Below are 17662 nucleotides of genomic sequence, written 5' to 3' on the forward strand. Positions count from 1 at the left end.
ATCGCCCCGCCGACTCTGAAGCCCGCGGCGGGCTGTGAGCGCGGCGGGCTCGGCGCGCTGACACTGCGCCCCGTGGAGGCGCCGCGCGCGGAGAGCGCTGTCACTCGTGCCTTCCGCACCACACCCCCTGCCCGCCCCGCGCGGGGAGGGGGCCGGGGGCGCGGGCTCGCGACCGGCGCAGAGCTGCGGGCGCTGGCCGTGAAGCCGGAGCGCAGAGCGCGGGGCGCCGGGCGCATAGTGGGGCCAACCGGCGGGCCCCACGCTGGCCCGGCCAAAGTATAATACATTCAAGGCAAGGATGCGCCGGCAGCCTCCCCGCCCCGCCCCCACTCCCCCCTCTCCGGGCCTCGGGTACGCCCGGGCCGCGGGACCGGGAAGGGGGCGGGGCCGAGAACCGCTTCCCCAAGCCGAGGCAGCGCACTTGTGGAGCCGGCAGCTGGCTCCGTGAGACGGATATATGCCAGGCGTTGCCCTCCCACCACACTCCCATCCACGGCCACCCTGGTGCTTGAAGCAGGGACCTGGGCCACCCCTCACCCAAGGCGTAAGGTGGCACGTGCAGAAACCTGCAGGAGTGCCTGGAGCTGGTGGGGGAGGGGTGGCGGCCCAGCCCCGGAGCGGTTCCTGGGCAGGACACCAGGCACCGCCTCCCCCGCCCCCCAACCCTCAGCTCACATCAGGGGGCCGAGGGCCCTGAGTCGAAGGAGGGGAGGAGGGGCGCTTAGCTGCCGCTGTCTTGGAAACTGCAACACTTTCCCCCCCCACCCCCCGCCCCCCGCAGTCGGGAGAGAGCCTGGACACCAGTGGATCTGCCCACTGCCCGCCGGCCACAAAGGACAACACTCCCTAGCAGCTGCCCCAGCACACTCCTTATCAAAGTTCCAGGTCCTCAGGGATCCCCTAAGCAGTGACACACAGGCTCTGGACCCTAATCTCTCCTTCGTGGGATCTCCCAGCCATATCAGGCTTCCTGAGAGCACCCCACTGCCCCTTTCTACTGCAGTGGAGGAGGCAGGGACAGGCCGGTCAGAGAACAGGTCCAGCCAGGCACCCATGTCCAGAGAGGCCGAGATCCCACCTGCCGGCCCTGGTCTAGTAATGACAGGAGATAAGATGCAGGCTCGGGTCCAGGCTCCCCACAGACCAGTGCAGATGTAACCTCAGCTCAACCTCTCCCCTCTCTGGGCCTCAGTTTCCCTGAATATAAGACCCGTTGACTGTTGCAGCCTGGAGGGGCTCAACTTTCCCCAGGCTGCATGGTAGGTGCCATGATGTGCCACAGACAGCGGGATGGACCTCAAGATCCCTCCCAGGCAGGGCCTCGCTGACCCCCGAGAGATAGCATGCTGACACTGGCCAGGGCCAGCCTATCTCCCGAGATTTCTGCTTTCCCAGTGCACCAGACAAGGGCTGAACTCCTGCTCCCAGCCCCGCCCACACACCTGCACTAGGAGCTGCAACCAGACAAGTACTTGGGGATGCTCGTCTACTCAAGGCTGACCTGACTCTGGCAGCCTCTGCTCAGGCTCTCCCAGGCATCAGGCTCTCCCTCTGGGCTGCAAACTGGAGACAAAGACCGCGCCCCCCTTCCCCCCCACCCCTGCCCCCACCAGAGAGATGCACTTCCAGTCAGAGAGATGCATCTTCCAGTCAGAGAGATGCATCCAGAGCTACAGAGGCAGCAATCAGGGCATCCCCCCACCCCCCACATAGATGCACCCTCCATGCCCAGGGGACACAACTGAGAGCCCAGGACCCAGGGACAGAGAGACACGGGGATACCCAGACATGCAGAAACCAAGGTAACGATGAGACAGGAAAACTGGGCTTGCTCGCACAGGAAGCCAAAACTTAAATGCAAATTGGAAGCCTTGAAAGAAGGCCCCATCCTGAGCCAGAGACTCCAAGAATCCCCAAAGAGGACCACAGAAGCTCTGGGACTCCGGGCCTCCAAACAAGGAGGCCGCACAAAGCATGGGGTGTCTGTGTGTGGATGCACCGGCCACACACAGTGTGCGGGGTCTGTGTGGACACGCCTACTGCACTCGGCATGTTGTGTCTGTGTGGACATGCCCTCCAGATCCTCTGGGGGCAGCCTCAGCAGCCAGGATGGTTAGCCTGCTCCCCCCTCACCCACCTGTGCCCCCACTGAGACCCCCCTGGCCACCCTTCCTTACCCGGGTGTCCCTGGCTGGCTGCCATGCAGGCCTCCCCATCACCCCCTCTGACCTCAGGGCCTCCCTCCAAGGCACCCTACCCCTGCTTCTCCTACACGTGCCTGAGCGGGCTGCTCTGGCTCCAAACCCTCAGGGACTCTGCTCTCTTGTCACTCAACACAGACCGCTCAGCCGCTCAGCCTGATGCCCAGGGGGCCCCACCCACTGGCCTCCACCCCTGTCACTTGGCTCCAAAGGCCTGGAGTGAGACCCCTCCTCCAGGAAGCCTTCCCTGGTTCCCTCATCCTCCGGGCTCACTTCCTCTGGGACTGCCACACAGAACTTCCCTTGAGATGTCACAGGGGCTTTGCTCTTGTTTCCAGTCTGTCTTCAGCAAGATGATGAGGGCCCTGCAGGTAGGGCACCCTGTGCCCACTGCTCCCCCAAACACACCAGCCTCTCTGGCTGCAGGTGGCCTCAGGCACATCTGCTCTCCAGACTGACCCGCTGCCCCAGGCACCTGGAAACCATCCCCATGGGCAGCATTGCCTGGCTCTGGGAGCAGCAGGTGGTCCAGGCAAGAGCCCAAGGTCACCCCTGAGGACAGAGGCCCTCACACACATAGAGGTGGCAAGAGGCACAGTGTACGCCATGGGCAGAGCAAGGAAGGGCACGCTCACCAGATCAATAAGCGTAATTGGGTGAATGTGCAATTCTCACCCACTAAATTTAGAAAGTGTTTCAGTTTTCACCAGCATCTGGTCTTAAGACATCTCGTTCTCCATCAGAACTCAAGACAACATCCAGGATCAGAGCCAGCTCACCCATCTCCCGCCTCTACACACAGCGCAGGGGGCAGCCCGGCACCAGAAGGGGAGTGGGTGAGCTGCCCCCAGACCTCCCGGGAACTTTGCTGCCCTGAGACGGTGCTGACCGGGGGGATCTCTGATGAGCTGGAGGTCTCTACAGGCTCTGCTCATCGATTCCTGACCCTGTTTTTCCTTGGAGAGGGAGCTGAGGTGCAGGAAGAGGAAGGCACCTGCCCCAGGCCTCCCCCACCAGAGACCAGGTATTTGGCCCCCAAAGTGCTTTTTTCATTGGCAAGGGTGAGCCCTTACATCTGGGTCTGGCAGGACAGGGAGGGTGCCTGAGCTGGGTCAGGACTCAGGGAGCCTGGTCCAAGCCATGTATAATGTGGCCATCCACAGGGCCAGGCCAGCCTGAACCCGTGGGTCGGGCAGCACAGTCTGCATCTAGATGAAGGAGGTAGAGCACATGAGCAACCCCCCCACCAGGGGCTCTCAAGTCCTGGGACCTGCAGGGGAGCTGCCTGTGGACAGGAAGGGCGGGAGGCTGGTGGATAGGCAGGGGTGGGGCAGAGGGCTGCCTCCAGAGCAGGAGCCGAGGTCAGCTGGGGAGAAAACAGTCAGTGGCTGCAGCTCACGGCAGCATGGATGTGAAGGTCAGCGGGCCAGGGAGGAGGTATGGATGGGGCTGGGCTGGGCTGGGGAGGGGAGGCCAGAGTTCGTGACCTGCCCAAGCCAGGGGTGGCTGGAGGTGCCCTCTCCTCCCCCGGGTGGGGAACAGGACAGGGTGGAGGAGCACAGCACCCTCCCCGTCTTCCCTGAAGGCACCCCAACCCATTCTCGGTGCCCACCACTGCCTTCTCACCTAGCTGGGGGTCACTGGCCCGGGAGCAGCAGGGAAGGACCTGGGTGACAAGGAAGGAGATGGGTGGGGAGGGGAGTGTGCCTTGGATAGTGGGGAGGGACAGAGAGAGAGGGTGGCCAGAGCACAGGAGGGTGGTCCTAGCAGAGAGACCCTCCCCAGGGCCACCCCAAGGGGGTCTCTGGAACAGGAGACATTGGGGCCTGCCCCTCTTCTTACCCCATACCCAAGCCCCTGGCCTATTCCACCCACCACTCTTATGAACCAAATATGGCTCCCATGCAGCGGCCAGCCCATTCATTCATTCCCTCATTTGTTTGTTCCTTCAGTCCTGTAACCACTGACAGACATTCTTTGTGAGTCCCCAGGGTGCCCAGTGGGATGACTGTGAATTCAGTGGGCCCCCATCCCAAGACCCCTGCCCTAGAGGCCTCTGCCCACTGACCAGCATGAGCCAACCAACTCGCCTTGCACCCTGGTTGATAAAAACTGTCACTGCTGATACTAGGCAGCTTCCTGGATGGAGCACAGCAGGAAGGATCCTCAGAGTGGAGGGGCTGAGCAGAGGGAGAAGGGCTGAGAGGTGTGAGATAGGAAAGGGATGCAGGGGCCAGATCACAGAGGGTCTTAGAGACAAAAGTGAGGGGGTGTTCTCGGGTCAGGTTCAGAAGATAAATAAGACAGGTGGTTAGTGGGGAGGGGGCAGGAGAGGGGAGATGGGAAGCTGTGCAACAAGAGGTCTGGCTGCAGGTCTTGTTAGGCAGACATGGACACCCAGGTGGCTCAGACAGGCAGGGCCATGGGCATGGAGAAAAGTGTGGGGACCCAAGACGTTGAGGAGCAGGACTTGGGCTCCTGGACCTTGGAGGCGGTCCTGTCCTCTCAAACTGAGCTGACATCAAATTCTCAAGCTGACAAGTCTGAGATTCAGGCAGAGCCATCTGACTGGCCTTGGGAGGTCCATGGTGCACCTGGCCAGGTGGGGGGCCTGGGCATTTTGAGTGGGGTGACCCCTGGTGGGAGTGGAGAGTGGACCTCAAGTCTCTGAGGTGGGCAACCATGCTCAGAGAGCAGGGGGTCTGAAATGGCAGAGTGGCACCCTGCAGCTGCCCAGGTGCCCGCCTCATGGCCAGCTGGGTAGAAAGCAGACCCCGCAGCTGTCATCCAGGGGCCAGGTCTGGACTACATGCTCCCTCTCCCACCGGCTCGGGTCTGGAGTCCTGTGCCCGCACACACTGAGAGCTATCTGTCCCCTGCCCACATGGTTGCGCAGCCCAGTGGGAGGACAGAAGCCCTGGGCACTGTGCTCCGGGGTAGGTCCTGGGAGGGGCCAAGCAGGACTTCACTCTCCTCACCCCCACAGCCACTCTCACCTGAAGGGTGTTCTTCCTGGCCCCAACCCTCCTCATCTAGCCAAACTCAGGAGAGACTGGACCAGCTCCCTCACCAGTCCCTGCAGAGAGCTCCCCACCTGCTACCCCTAACACCCCTCACCTCACAAACACATTCATACACCCTCTGGCCTCAGCAAAACCCAAACGACTTCTGCTGAGCTTGCTACTAGCATAGCTGGCTTCCCCTGGCCAGGATGGTTGGTACGGTGCTTGGAGAGTGAGCCACCAGCACTGGTCAACTCAGCGGTGTCCTGTGTCCAGTGCATGAGGCCCCCTGCTGCCCTGGCCTCACTCTGGAAACCCCTAAGACCAGGTTTCCTCCCACAGGAAGCAGCTCCCAGGTTACTGCCTGCAGCCCCCAACTATCCGCTGGCCCCAGACACTGGACCAGCCGCTCCATCCCCTGCTTCTAAAGCCACGGCCCCTTCCCTTCTCCTGATCAGAGTTCAGTGGTCCGGCCCCTGTTTCCGCACTGCCCTCGGGTGCCCGCCCCCCTGTAGACCTGGCGGGATGGTCTGGGGGCATCTGCCTCCCCACCCGCCATCACAGCCAGGTCTCTGTCCCAGAGCCCGGCCCAGCTCTGACGTGTGCTGGGTTTCTGGTGCACGAGTAGTTGGGAGCTGCGGGCCCCACACTTGTCAGAAGAAATCTCCCCTGTGCAGAAGCTCTGAGCATGGGGGACCCCCATTCCACCCCAGGTGTGGAGGCTGGGGTATCCCTCTACACCCAGGCCCTGGGTGGATGCCCAGAACCAAAACAACTCATGGCTTCATCCACACAACCAGCCCAGGATTCATGATGACAAGAAGTGTCAGTGCACGTGGCACCTGGAAGAGGGGCCTACAGGATCAGAGGACATGATCAGAAAGGTTCTCTCCCCCTGTTCACCTGGCCAGGAAACCCTGCAGTCGAGGGCTCCTCCACTTGCTTGGGTGGGGCATTTACTAGAGGAAATACCTTCACCACACACTCCAAGACTGGGGAGTCCAATTGGCCTGCTCACCCTCTGGGCCACCTGTTAGAAACTGTGTGTAAATGAAGAATTAATAGGCCACGAGTGAGCACCTGAGGGAAGCGGATGAGCTCACAGTACTTGGACTTTATAATGTCTACGTTGTCTACTCACAGGCAAGGTTTGGTTTTGCTTCTCTAAACCAGGCTGCATTCTGGATTCCTGAGGATAAGGACTCTTCATGAGGGGAGCGCGCCCCTGCCCAGAGGCCCCCAGGGGTGTCTAGAGAATGAAGGAGCCCAAAGCTGCTATTGTCCAAGGAGCCACAGTCACTTTGCCCAGATGCAGATCATCCTGAACGTGAGTCCATGAGTCCTGCCTCCTCCAAAAAAGCCCATGGCCCCGCACCAAGCAAGGAAAAGTGGCTGGGGAGGCCGGAACAAGGGCAGCAGACGCCAAGGCTACCCAGGAAGCTGAAGGCGGGAGCCTCAAAGAGCTTGGTGCACATCAAATGCCAAGACCACAGCGCCTCCAAGGAAACAACCAGAGGTGCAGACTGAGATGCCTGCATAACTGCCAGCGATCACAGGCTCACTAGGTGCTCGGTGACGGCCGAGGCACCGCATCCACCAGAGTGAGGCAGCCGGGAAGATTCATGCTCTGGAAGAAGATGCGAAGATTAGAAGGGAGCCACAAGTCTAGGCTCCCAGGGCAGGGCTCCACAGGAGGGAGCAGGACAGCGAGAGGCACAGGTGGTGACCTACAGCAGCTAGAGCCTGCACACAGAGGTTCAGGGAAGGCTGTGTTCTGTGCCTCCAGACCATCTCCTCCAGCAGGTCCTGCTTCCTCCCTCAGCAGAAAAGAAACACAGCAAGGCCAGCACAGGGGGAACCAACACCCAGGTAAAGCAGGCAGTCTGAACACACTTCTAAGCCCTCCTGCCATATAGACTCATAGTTCACCCTCCTGCCATATAGACTCACTCCAGTCCCCACCCCCAGCCTCATGGCCCAGAGGATACAGCCGCCACAGACACTCCGGCCCCAGGTCAGCAAGGACACCCACTCCACTGCCCAAGCACTGCAAGCCCTAGGGTTAAGGGGGGCCAGACCCACGCCTCGAGCCCCTCCCACGGCACCCCAGATCCATAACCTCAGGGCGGCTCATTTGCACTGTCCTACCTGTTGCATGGGATTAAGTAACTCTAAATGCAGGAGAACCTGGGTAGGCGACCACGCTGTGGGGTGGGGCCTGGCCCCACCCTGTCCACCCGCCCAGGCCCAGTAGGAGTTGGTGCGTGTGGTCCGCTCTGGGCCAAGAGCCCTAGGCCGAGATGAGAGCCTGCCACACACACTGCCCAGACTGGGGCAGGGCCTGCCCCCATCGTGGACACCATGGACACAAGTCCAGTGTGGGTGGCACCGAGGGGGCACCAGCTGTGTCACTGGCCCCACAGCCCGAGCGACCAGGACTCCAGAGCAGCCCCCAGGCCCCCACTTCCTGGGTGCCTCTGCCCCACCCACCACACTGGTTTCCACTTGGGGACAGAACTGGCCTGGCCAGGGCAGCCACTGTGGCCCGCAGGAGCCCAGACATGCTTCAGTTCAAAGCAAGAAGGACCCTCCTGACCATCCCAGACAGCCTCCAGGACACACTGGCCTGCCTCGCCAGCTCTGAGCCTGTCACCCAGCCCACGAACCGCCCCTACCCTCCCGTGCTCACCAGGGCTGCCTCAGGACAGTCTGGAAGGACTTCCAGGCCAGATCAGGCCCCCGCCCAAGCCTGCCAGCCCTGCCCTCTGCCCCACACCCAGCACAGGACCTAGCCTGACGTCAGCATCAGCGAGCCAGGCGTGGGGGAGACAGGAAAGCATGGGGGTGGGGGCTAGAGCAGGGGGAGGGCCATCAGTCTGAGGGTGCGGCCCCCTTTCCTCAACATCACAGCCCCTCGCAACAGCCAGAACTGCCAGGGGCCCAGAGGCCTCCACTCCCCTCCACTCCCCTGTCCAAGCACCCCTTCCTTGGGTGTCCATCCCAGACTGAGGTGAAAGGCAGGCCCTGAGCCCAGGCAGGGGACCACGTGCCTCCAAGCAGGCACCCCCTCAGGCAGAGAAGGCTTGTCTGGGCGCATCCAGGGAATGTGGAGGAATGAGGTGGGTGGTTCCCTCGGGGCCCAGGAGAGGGGAGACAGGGAGTGTAACGCCCACAGGTGTGCACACACTCTCAGCGCCATGTGCTCTGCTGGGGGCATGGCCCCCCAGGAAGAGCAGGCCCTCGTCTGCACGAGCACACACAGGCACGCCCTACTGAGACACAAACCCGTCGTCATGCCCACAGCCTGGTGCTAGCCAGGCACCAGGCAGACCCCCACCCAGGACATCCCAGGAGAGCCAGGGTCCCCTGAGCTGCCAAGGAGGCGCCAGGAAGAGCCCTCCGCCCCCCAACAACAGGCAGAGACAGACACGCTGCACAGCAGAGGGCCCAGCCAAGCAGCCAGAAATCTGCACCCCAGAGTCTCTCCCTCTGGGTGGGTGAGAGACCGCCCCGGGCACCAGGCCAACCACACACCTGAGAAGGAAACACTGCCGAGATGCAGTGTGCTGGGCCCCAGAGTACTGCCCCCGCGACCCACCCACCCCCCTCCCAGGTGGGCTCAGCCCCCCTCATCCTGCAGCTCCTGGCTCGGGGCTGGCAGGCCCAGAGCAGGGAGGGGCACACACGCTGTGGCAACCTCAACTCAGCCCAGCATGCTGGACCTCGGGGCAGACAGCAGCCAACTGCCCTGGGTGGGGAAGGGACAAGCCCCCCACCTCCCTGTAAGTCTGCCACACGGAGGGCTGCGGGCATGGTCTGTCTGGCGGGATGTGGAACCTAGGCGGCCCAGGGAGGAGCAGGGCACCGCCAGGCGCCCACCCTCCCCTCAGGCAAGGGCTCACACCTGGCCAGGTCCACCCACACACCTCCCTGATTCCGAAAGTTAGAAGTCGAGATGCAGCAGACAGATGTTGGGTGATGGACGTGAGAAGAACGGAGAGCTCGGGTGTGGGGGCAGGTGGAGACCATGATTCCAGCTGCGTGACTGCACCCAGCTACGCCCATGAGGTCTGGGTACTTTCCAGTCTGGACACTAAACTGCCGTGGTTTTTAAAATCGAGACGACAGCGGGCTCTTCAACCCACACCACCCACTTCCGAGGTCACAAGTGTCCCAGCCAACAGGCCACAGAACACCAGGAAATGCACACCGAAGGCCAGGACTGGAGGCACGGCACGTGGTCATAGAAGGCCCAGACCAGCTGAGGACCCCCCAAGCCAGCGCACGGCTCACAGGGGTCTGACTGAGCCGGACGGAGCCGGAGAGAGAGCTGGCAGCCCCCAAGCTGTCTTCATAATAAGTCTGCTTGTGCTGCTTCCCCTGTCCCAGAAGAGGTCCCACTCCTGGCAGCCCACATCACCCCCCACTGTTCCAGAGGAGCGGGCCTAACCCTTTCCCCAGGTGGGACCAGGACATCAAACCTGCCGGGAGAGCTCAGAACCACATCACCGTCTGGCTGGAGACTGCACTCACCCACGGTCACGATGTTGGTGCTCAGGAAAGACCGTTTGTTCTCCAGATCAAGGCCTGGGTCCTCGGGCGAGGGCGCCATTGCAGACGGACCTTGACTCTCAGTGGTGGGGCAGCAGGTGAGAAGAAGGGCTGGCCTGGATTAGTAGCTGAGGCCGGCCATCTGCAGGAGGCAGGGAGGGGCTGCACTGAGGTCCCTCTGCCTGAGGGCCCCCACCATGTCCCCTGCCCAGATGGAATCTGGGCCTGCCCCTCACCACACCTCAAGAGGCAGGGCCCACGGGACTGGTGGTGTGAGGCCTGTCCAGCCGTCCAGGTTAATGCTGGGGCAGGAGGGCAGGAGGCGGCTGAACAGCAGTCCAGCCCCACTCCCTGTCCAGGGCAGGGTGCAGGGCAGCCTGGAGGGAGTCAGGCAGGAGGGCGACCCCACCCACCCGGAGCATCAAGGCTTTGGGGGAGGAGCCGGTGCAGCCAAGGGCTTCCCAGGGGGCTCAGTGGTAAAGCATCCACCTGCCAGTGCAGGAGATGCAGGAGACCGGGTCTGATCCCTGGGGCAGGGGAAGATCCCCTGGAGAAGGAAATGGCAACTCACTCCAGGATTCTTGCCTGGAAAATCCCATGGACAGAGGAGCCTGGAGGGCTACAGTCCACCAGGTCGCACAGAGGCGGACACGCTGAGCACGCACATATACACACAGGTGTAACCAGAGGCCGGGACCATATCAATGGCCTCATCACCCAAGTGCAACTGCATCTCTCTGCTGGGACTTGTCCCACAGCTCGATAAATTTCAAAGGCAAAACAGGGGATGTTTTTATAGAAACCAGACTGCCCCTTCTGCTGTGATGGTGCTGGATGCCCTGGCCACGCAGGGGCCCCACAGACCACAGGGGGAGCCCAAGGCACAGCTAGGCCCCCCTCCGCCCTTTCTCCGGCCCTCAGGTCCCACTGCACTGTCACCCCCAGCTCTCTGGTCTCGGGCCCTCCCAGCCACCACTCGGTCTGGGCAGTGGCTCAAGGCCGTGCTGGCCTCTCAGGCTGCCCCCTGCCACTGGGCTGGCTGACCGGGCTCTCACCACCCCGAGTGGGCCCAGGCCCCACCTGGCCTCCTTGCAGCCTCCACATAGGCTCTGTCGCGCCCCGGGCCTCTGTTTAGGCCCCTGTGCGGCCTCCCCCCACCTCCCCCACATCTACCCAGCTCCTCACTCGCCAGGCCATGTCCTTCCATGGCTTCCTCAGTGCCCACTCCCTCCTCTGAGCCTCCTCCCTGGGGGCACTGAGAGACCACAGAGGCCTGATGGGGGCCTTGGCCACTGGGCTCTGGAGCCCTCCTGACGTGCACAGGACAGAGTTTCTGAGGCCAGGCCCTGGGAAGGACATTGGGACACCTAGGCCCTCAGACCCTGGGAGCCACGCTCGGCCCAAGGGGAAAAAACAGCTGGGGGGGGGCAGCACCCCCCCAAGGGCCCCTCAGAGCAGCCTACTTTATGTCCCTTCTCCGGTACCCCCCGGGAAGAAGGGCCCCTCCTCCACTCCGGCAGGCTACACCCCCCCCAGTCTCTTCTCTTGCCCCACCCCAAGATCAGCAGCAACCCCCCCAGAATAGCTGCCACTCCCCAGACTCAACTGCCAGGGTCCCCCACCCCAGCCTTGCTCATCCCGCCCTGCTCACCCAGGAGTTCCCCGGGGTCCTGCTCATCCCACGAGCACAGGGGTAATGCCACACAGCCCTCCGTCCAGCCCAAAGGCCTCATCCACCCCAGCCGGGCTGGGCCCACCCTTGCCCTCCACAGGCCTACCTCCCATCCTTGGCCCCCCTCACCGTGGCCTGGACCCCCGGCTCACCTGCAGGTAGCTTCTCCGAGGTGACTGGACCCCCACGGCCCCTTGGCCACACAGCCCAAGAGGCAGGCACCGCTCTGGCTGCCGTGCCGGCTGCTGCCGGGGATCCGAGCAGGCCTGTGCTTCCTGCCGCGGCGGGAGCCCAGGAGCCGTGCCCGGACACGTCTGCCGGAGCGGGGCCGGGTGTGGGGCTCGGGTTGGCACAGCAGAACCTAATTAGGCAGCAGCACCCACTGCGCGCCGAGGCGAGGCCGCAGAGGACTGTGAGGTCAGCACCAGCGCCGTGAGCCCTCGCTGCCGGCCCTGCCCCCGAGCTATCCCAGGACCCTGGTGGTGCCCCTCATTCCAGCCACCCCAGCCCCCCGTGGGGAGGGTCCCCAGCTCGACCCTTCCTCCTCTCACAGGCTGACCCCCAGCTAAGGAAGGGACACCTCCCAACCCAGACCTCCAGCCTCTGCCCAGACCCCAGCCCAGATGCCAGCGACAAGCCTGGGAACTGGCCGCTGCCCACGGGTGTGCAGTCAGCATGACATCATTAAGAATCAGGCTGAGTGGGTGGGGACGGGGTCACAAGGCCCACTGGACCCCTGTCCCTCAGAGGCCAGCCAGGACAGGGCGGGAGGGTAGGGGCTGCTGTTGACACCAGGAACTGCTCCTTGGCAGCCACTTCAGCCCAGCCTGAAGGCTGGGCATTGGCCACTGTAGGCAGGGGAGTCTGCTGGTCTGGGTGTGGGCATTGCCGTCTGCGCATATGGGCTTGGCTGGCCACCCTCCAGCCTATCTGGGCCTGTGCCCTGACCCCGAGGCTAGGTAGGAGTGACCAGGTAACATACCCACACGTCTGGGTCCAGGGGCTTCGTGGAACAGGACCCACGCCCGGGAAAGGAGGGAAGGGCTTCAGTTGAGGGCAAGTCCTGGGTACGAGCGGGGATCACTCAGCCAGGGCCCGTGTGTGCAGCCTGGGACCCAGCCGCTCTGCCACAGAGAAGATCCCTCCAGGCCCCAAGGGACCTGGGTGCTGGAAGTCACACACTTGGAAAACAACATCAGAAGGAAAAAGAGAGACATCTCATGGGAGAGACGTGCACGGTGAGTGAGAGCACAGCGTCAAGCGACGGAGCGGAGATCAGAGGGGCGGCCGACCAAGGCCATGCCCCTGAGCGCTGCTTCCCAAAGTACAGCCCACGGAACCCCAGGGTGCCCAGAATGTTTCAGCGGCCCACAGGGTCAGAACTGTTCTCATGATTCCTTCTCCTTCCCCGCTCAGATGTGTGCACCAACAGGGGCAGGGGGTAGCGCTTGCTCTGCACGGATCAAGGCTGCGGGGCCACATCCTCATGCCCTGCATCACCACGTGCTCAGGATTGAACAAATGAAAACCTGTCTCCCTGAGCACGTCCTCAACAAAGCAGTAAGAAGGATGCATCCCGTGAAACCTCAGCTCTGGGTTCGCATCTTTCTAGTTTTCTGTTCAAGACGACAACGAGGGGCTCCCACGTGCACGCAAAGCTGCCGCCCCTGAACCGGCCACGGATGCAGCCCACAGACACCGCATTTTACCCGGAAGAACAGCTGGCCCTGCCGTATGGGTGTGCAGACATCTACCAGCTGCTCTCAAAAACAAATGGAGTGAGTCCGCCACTTCAGAGGAAAAGAAATGAAATGACAAGAGCTGCCGCCAACGCTAAAAAGTCAGAGCTTAAGTGAACATCAACTTTTGGGGAGAACTCGTACCCACCGCTGTGGGTCTGACAGCTTCCCATCAGTGATGGCTTTTTCTCATGAGATTGGTGGTGTTAATATGATCTAATGAAATGTGTCAACACTTGGAAAATCCAGAAAATGAGTATTTCCCAAATGACCAAAGCAGGATAGTCCAAAATCATGGTGAAGATCCTTTGCAAGCAAAAACCGGACCAGTGGGTGTTGGTGGAATAGAATCCCTGATGGCCACTGATTCAGCCACAACTTTTTAAAAATACATTTATTTATCTGCTTGGCTGCATCAGGTCTTAGTTGTGGCACGAGGGATCCTGTGTTGTGGCTTAGTTGCCCTGCTGCATGTGGGATCTTAGTCCTCTGACCAGGGATCAAACCCATGTCCCCTCCATTGGCAGGCGGATTCTTAAACACTGGACCACCAGAGAAGCTCCCCTTGGTTGCAGCTTTCACATCTCAACTTTTTAAAGAAGCTCTCATTGGTTCTGTTTTGGCAACTCATTGAAGAATACCCACCGTTACTTGGGCTTCCCCTGTAGAACAGTTGGTAAAGAATCCACCTGCCAATGCAGGAGACGTGGGTTCAATCCCTGGGTCGGGAAGATCCCTTGGAGCAGGAAATGGTTACTCATTCTAGTATTCCTGCCTGGGAAATCCCATGGACAGAGGAACCTGGTGGGCTACAGTCCTTGGGGCCCCAAAGAGTTGGACACGACTGAGCAACTGAATTGAACTGAACTGAACTGAAGTGAACTAGCACGCACACACCTGAATCAGAAGATTTCTTCGAATTCTTTACCACAACCTGTAGGGCAGATGGAGCTGTCTTCTCTTCTCTACCCAAACATTACGGAGATTTGCAGCAATGTAAAAAATGTCACTCTTCTTGCTGAATTTTTTGTTTGGAAAAACCGTAGTTATTTCATAAAATGTTATTTATATTAACATGCAATGTGTTGATTGTTATTTTTAGTAGGACTCCATCCAAAACTTTTCTTTTTTTTCTTTTTTCTTTTCTTTTTTTTTTTTTTTGCTGTGCTGGGTCTTCCATGCAGTATGCAGGGGCTTCCAATCACAGTGCACAGGCTTAGCTGCCCCTGCAGCATGAGGGATCCTAGTTCCCCGACCAGGGATTGAACCCACATCCCCATGCACTGCAAGGCAGATTCTTAACCACTGGACCACGCAGGAAGTCCCCCATAGCTATTGTTTTAAATGATCACTTTTATGTTCTTTGTGGAAACTGTCAGAAGCTCATAACCCAGGGTGTGCAGGTCAAGCCTGACCACCAGCTCTCTGGGGAGGAAAGCCCTGCGGGTCATGCTTGCTGATGTCTGTGCTCTAAGTGTGCCTGCCTTGGCCAATTTCAAGCTACAACCGTGAGATTCAGGAGCAAGAAGTTGGGAAGAAATGGGCACATTCCGTCCCCTGGGATTGCCAGTCCTTAGATGGAACAGACACAGATCCTATCTATAGTAAGAAGTGAATAATTAGGAAATGCTAAATTTTGAGTGTTGATTGCTTGTGTTTTTATATAACTTATATGCTTTATATAACTTGATTTTTTTTTTCATTTTTAACATTTTATTTTGTATTGGAGTATAACCAATTAACAACGTGAAATTTCAAGTGGACAGTGAAGGGACTGAGGCATACATGTTGTTGTGGTTGTTCAGTCGCTAAGTCCTGTCCTACTCTTTGTAACCCCATGAACTGCAGCACGCCAGGCTTCCCTGTCCTTCACCATCTCCTGGAGTTTGCTCAAACTCCTGTCCATTGAGTCAGTGATACCATCCAACCATCTCGTCCTCTGTCATCCCTGTCTCCTCCTGTCTTCAATCGTTCCCAGCATCAGGGTCTTTTCCAATGAGTTAGCTCTTTGCATCAGGTAGCCAAGTATTAGAGCTTCAGCTTTAGTATCAGTCCTCCCAGTGAATATTCAGGGTTAATTTCCTTTAGGATTGACTGGGTTGATCTCCTTGCTGTCCAAGGGACTCTCAAGAGACTTCTCCAGCACCACAATTCAAAAGCATCAATTCTTCGGCACTCAGCCTTCCTTATGGTCCAACTCTCACATCCGTACATGACTACTGGAAAAACCACAGGTCTAACTATAAAGTTTCAGGTGGACAGCAAAGGGACTCAGCCATACAAGCACATGTATCCATTCTCCCCCAGGATCCATTCTCCCCCAGACTCCCCTCCCATCCACGCTGCCACATAACACTGAGCAGAGTTTCCTGTGTTGTACATTAGGACCTTTTTGGTTATTCATTTTCATAATTTGATTTTAATAATGGCTATGTTTACCAACCAGCTCACAGAATTACTGAAGAGCTCACAGCCAGCTCTCACCAGCTCTGCCTCTTTGGGGTCCCCAACAATTGTTCAAAGTGGAAAGGGATACAGAGGCCAAAAACCTCTGCACCTCTAATATAGATATGAATCCAAAGTAATTGCAGGGGGTGGGAAGGACCCTCAAGAGAGGATAAATGTATACTTAAAGCTGATTCATGTTGTTGTACAACAGAAACCAATACAGCATTGTAAAGCAATTATTTATTAAAAATAAATTTTAAAAAGTAATTACAACACAAAATGTGGAAGCAATCTGCATCCATCATGTCCATCGACAGATGAATGGATAAAGAAGATGTGGTACATATATGGGCTTCCCTGGTGGCTCAGGGGTAAAGAATCTGCCTGTAATGCAGGAGATACGAGTGAGATTCCTGGGTCAGGAAGATGGCCTAGAGGAGGGCATGGCAATCCACTCCAGTATTCTTGCCTGGAGAATCCCATGGACAGGGGAGCCTGGCAGGCTACAGTTCATAGGATTGCAAAGAGTCAGACACGACTAAAGTGACTGAGCATGCATGCATGCATGCTACATATATACAACAGAATATTACTCAGTCATAAAAAGAATGAAATAATGCCATTTGCAGCAACATGGATGGACTTGGAGATTATACTAAGTATATAGAGAACAAACTCGTGGTTACTAGTTGGGAGGAGGGATCACATGGGGACAGAGGACTGGGAGGTACAAGTTATTCAGTGCAAGACAGTCTACAAGGATACATTGTACAATACAGGGAATACAGCCAATATTTTGTAATAATTGTAAATGGAGTATAGTCTTTAAAATTGTATTTAAAAGCTTTTAAGGTGATTGCAACAAAACACACTATGCATTGTGAAAAATAACTAGAACCAAAGATGGGCACTGAACACCACCAGAGTGCACCCTGGGGGTACCAGGTAGGATGAACACGATTGGTCAGCTGTGCGCCAGTCAGTCAAGAGGCCACTGGGTGGCACTGGGCAGTGAGGATGCAGCCACAGCTCCCAAATGCAAGGGAAGACTTGCACAGGGGGAGAACACTAAAGACGCCTCGTGGGGATCCCCCTCAGCCTGGTCTTGGCAGGTTCCACTGTAAACTGTCATTTTACAGCCCCGGATAGGCCACATCAGGGAGCCTGTGGATGCACAGGACACCCAGAGCCTCCTGTGAGGGACTCAGCTCCTGATCCCTGGCCTCCACCAGACAGGAGCCACTCTGTCTGCACAATGCCTCGCCGGGTGCTCACAAGATAAGCCACCGGACCGCACTCCTGTGTCCTGCCTGGGGAGCCCTTGCGGAGCACGCTCACAGCCCCCAGGCCATGGTCGCTTCCAGACCCTCACACCCCAGGTGAGGAGGCTGCGGGCCTTCAGTAGCCTCTGCTCTTCTACTTCAAAAATAAACATCCCTCCTTGGGGGCGCTCAGCGCACCCTCAAGGCTGCAGAGGGGCTGTGAGAAGAGCTGGTCGTTGGCACCTACCAGCCACTGTGAATCAGGACAGCCTGTGCCCCAAACCCAAATTCAGAACCAAGTGGACTTGGAGGTCCAGCGCACCGCGGTTCCCTCCGGAGCCCCGGCCAGCAGGGGGATGGCAAGACGGGCCACGGCCTCGCTTCCAGATGAGCACGAGCTGGGGACCGTGCCCGCTGCGCATCCAGCCGCATCCACTCTCCCTGGCCTCACAACTTGGTCCACACAGACCTCCAAGTGCTGCTGCCCACCAGGCGCCCACTGCCAACAGACGAGGGGGCCAGATAGGAGACATCCTCTCGACTTGCCCTCTCGGCACCACCACGGGAGTCACAGACAAAGCATTTCTGCTGCTGAGAAGCCTGCAAACCCCTGAGGCCTTTACCACCTGCTGCCCCACCTCCCTGCAAACCCTGAGCCACCCAGCCCCACGCTGCTCACAAGAGGAACCACAGTGAGCCTCGACCCTTAGTCTGCCCCACGCCGCCCACACTGGACACACATGGAGCCCATGGTGGGTAAGACTTCCTATCCCCCATTTGGCAGGTG

Source organism: Muntiacus reevesi, chromosome 5 (genome assembly GCF_963930625.1).
Source record: "Muntiacus reevesi chromosome 5, mMunRee1.1, whole genome shotgun sequence".
In the NCBI taxonomy this organism is placed as follows: domain Eukaryota; kingdom Metazoa; phylum Chordata; class Mammalia; order Artiodactyla; family Cervidae; genus Muntiacus; species Muntiacus reevesi.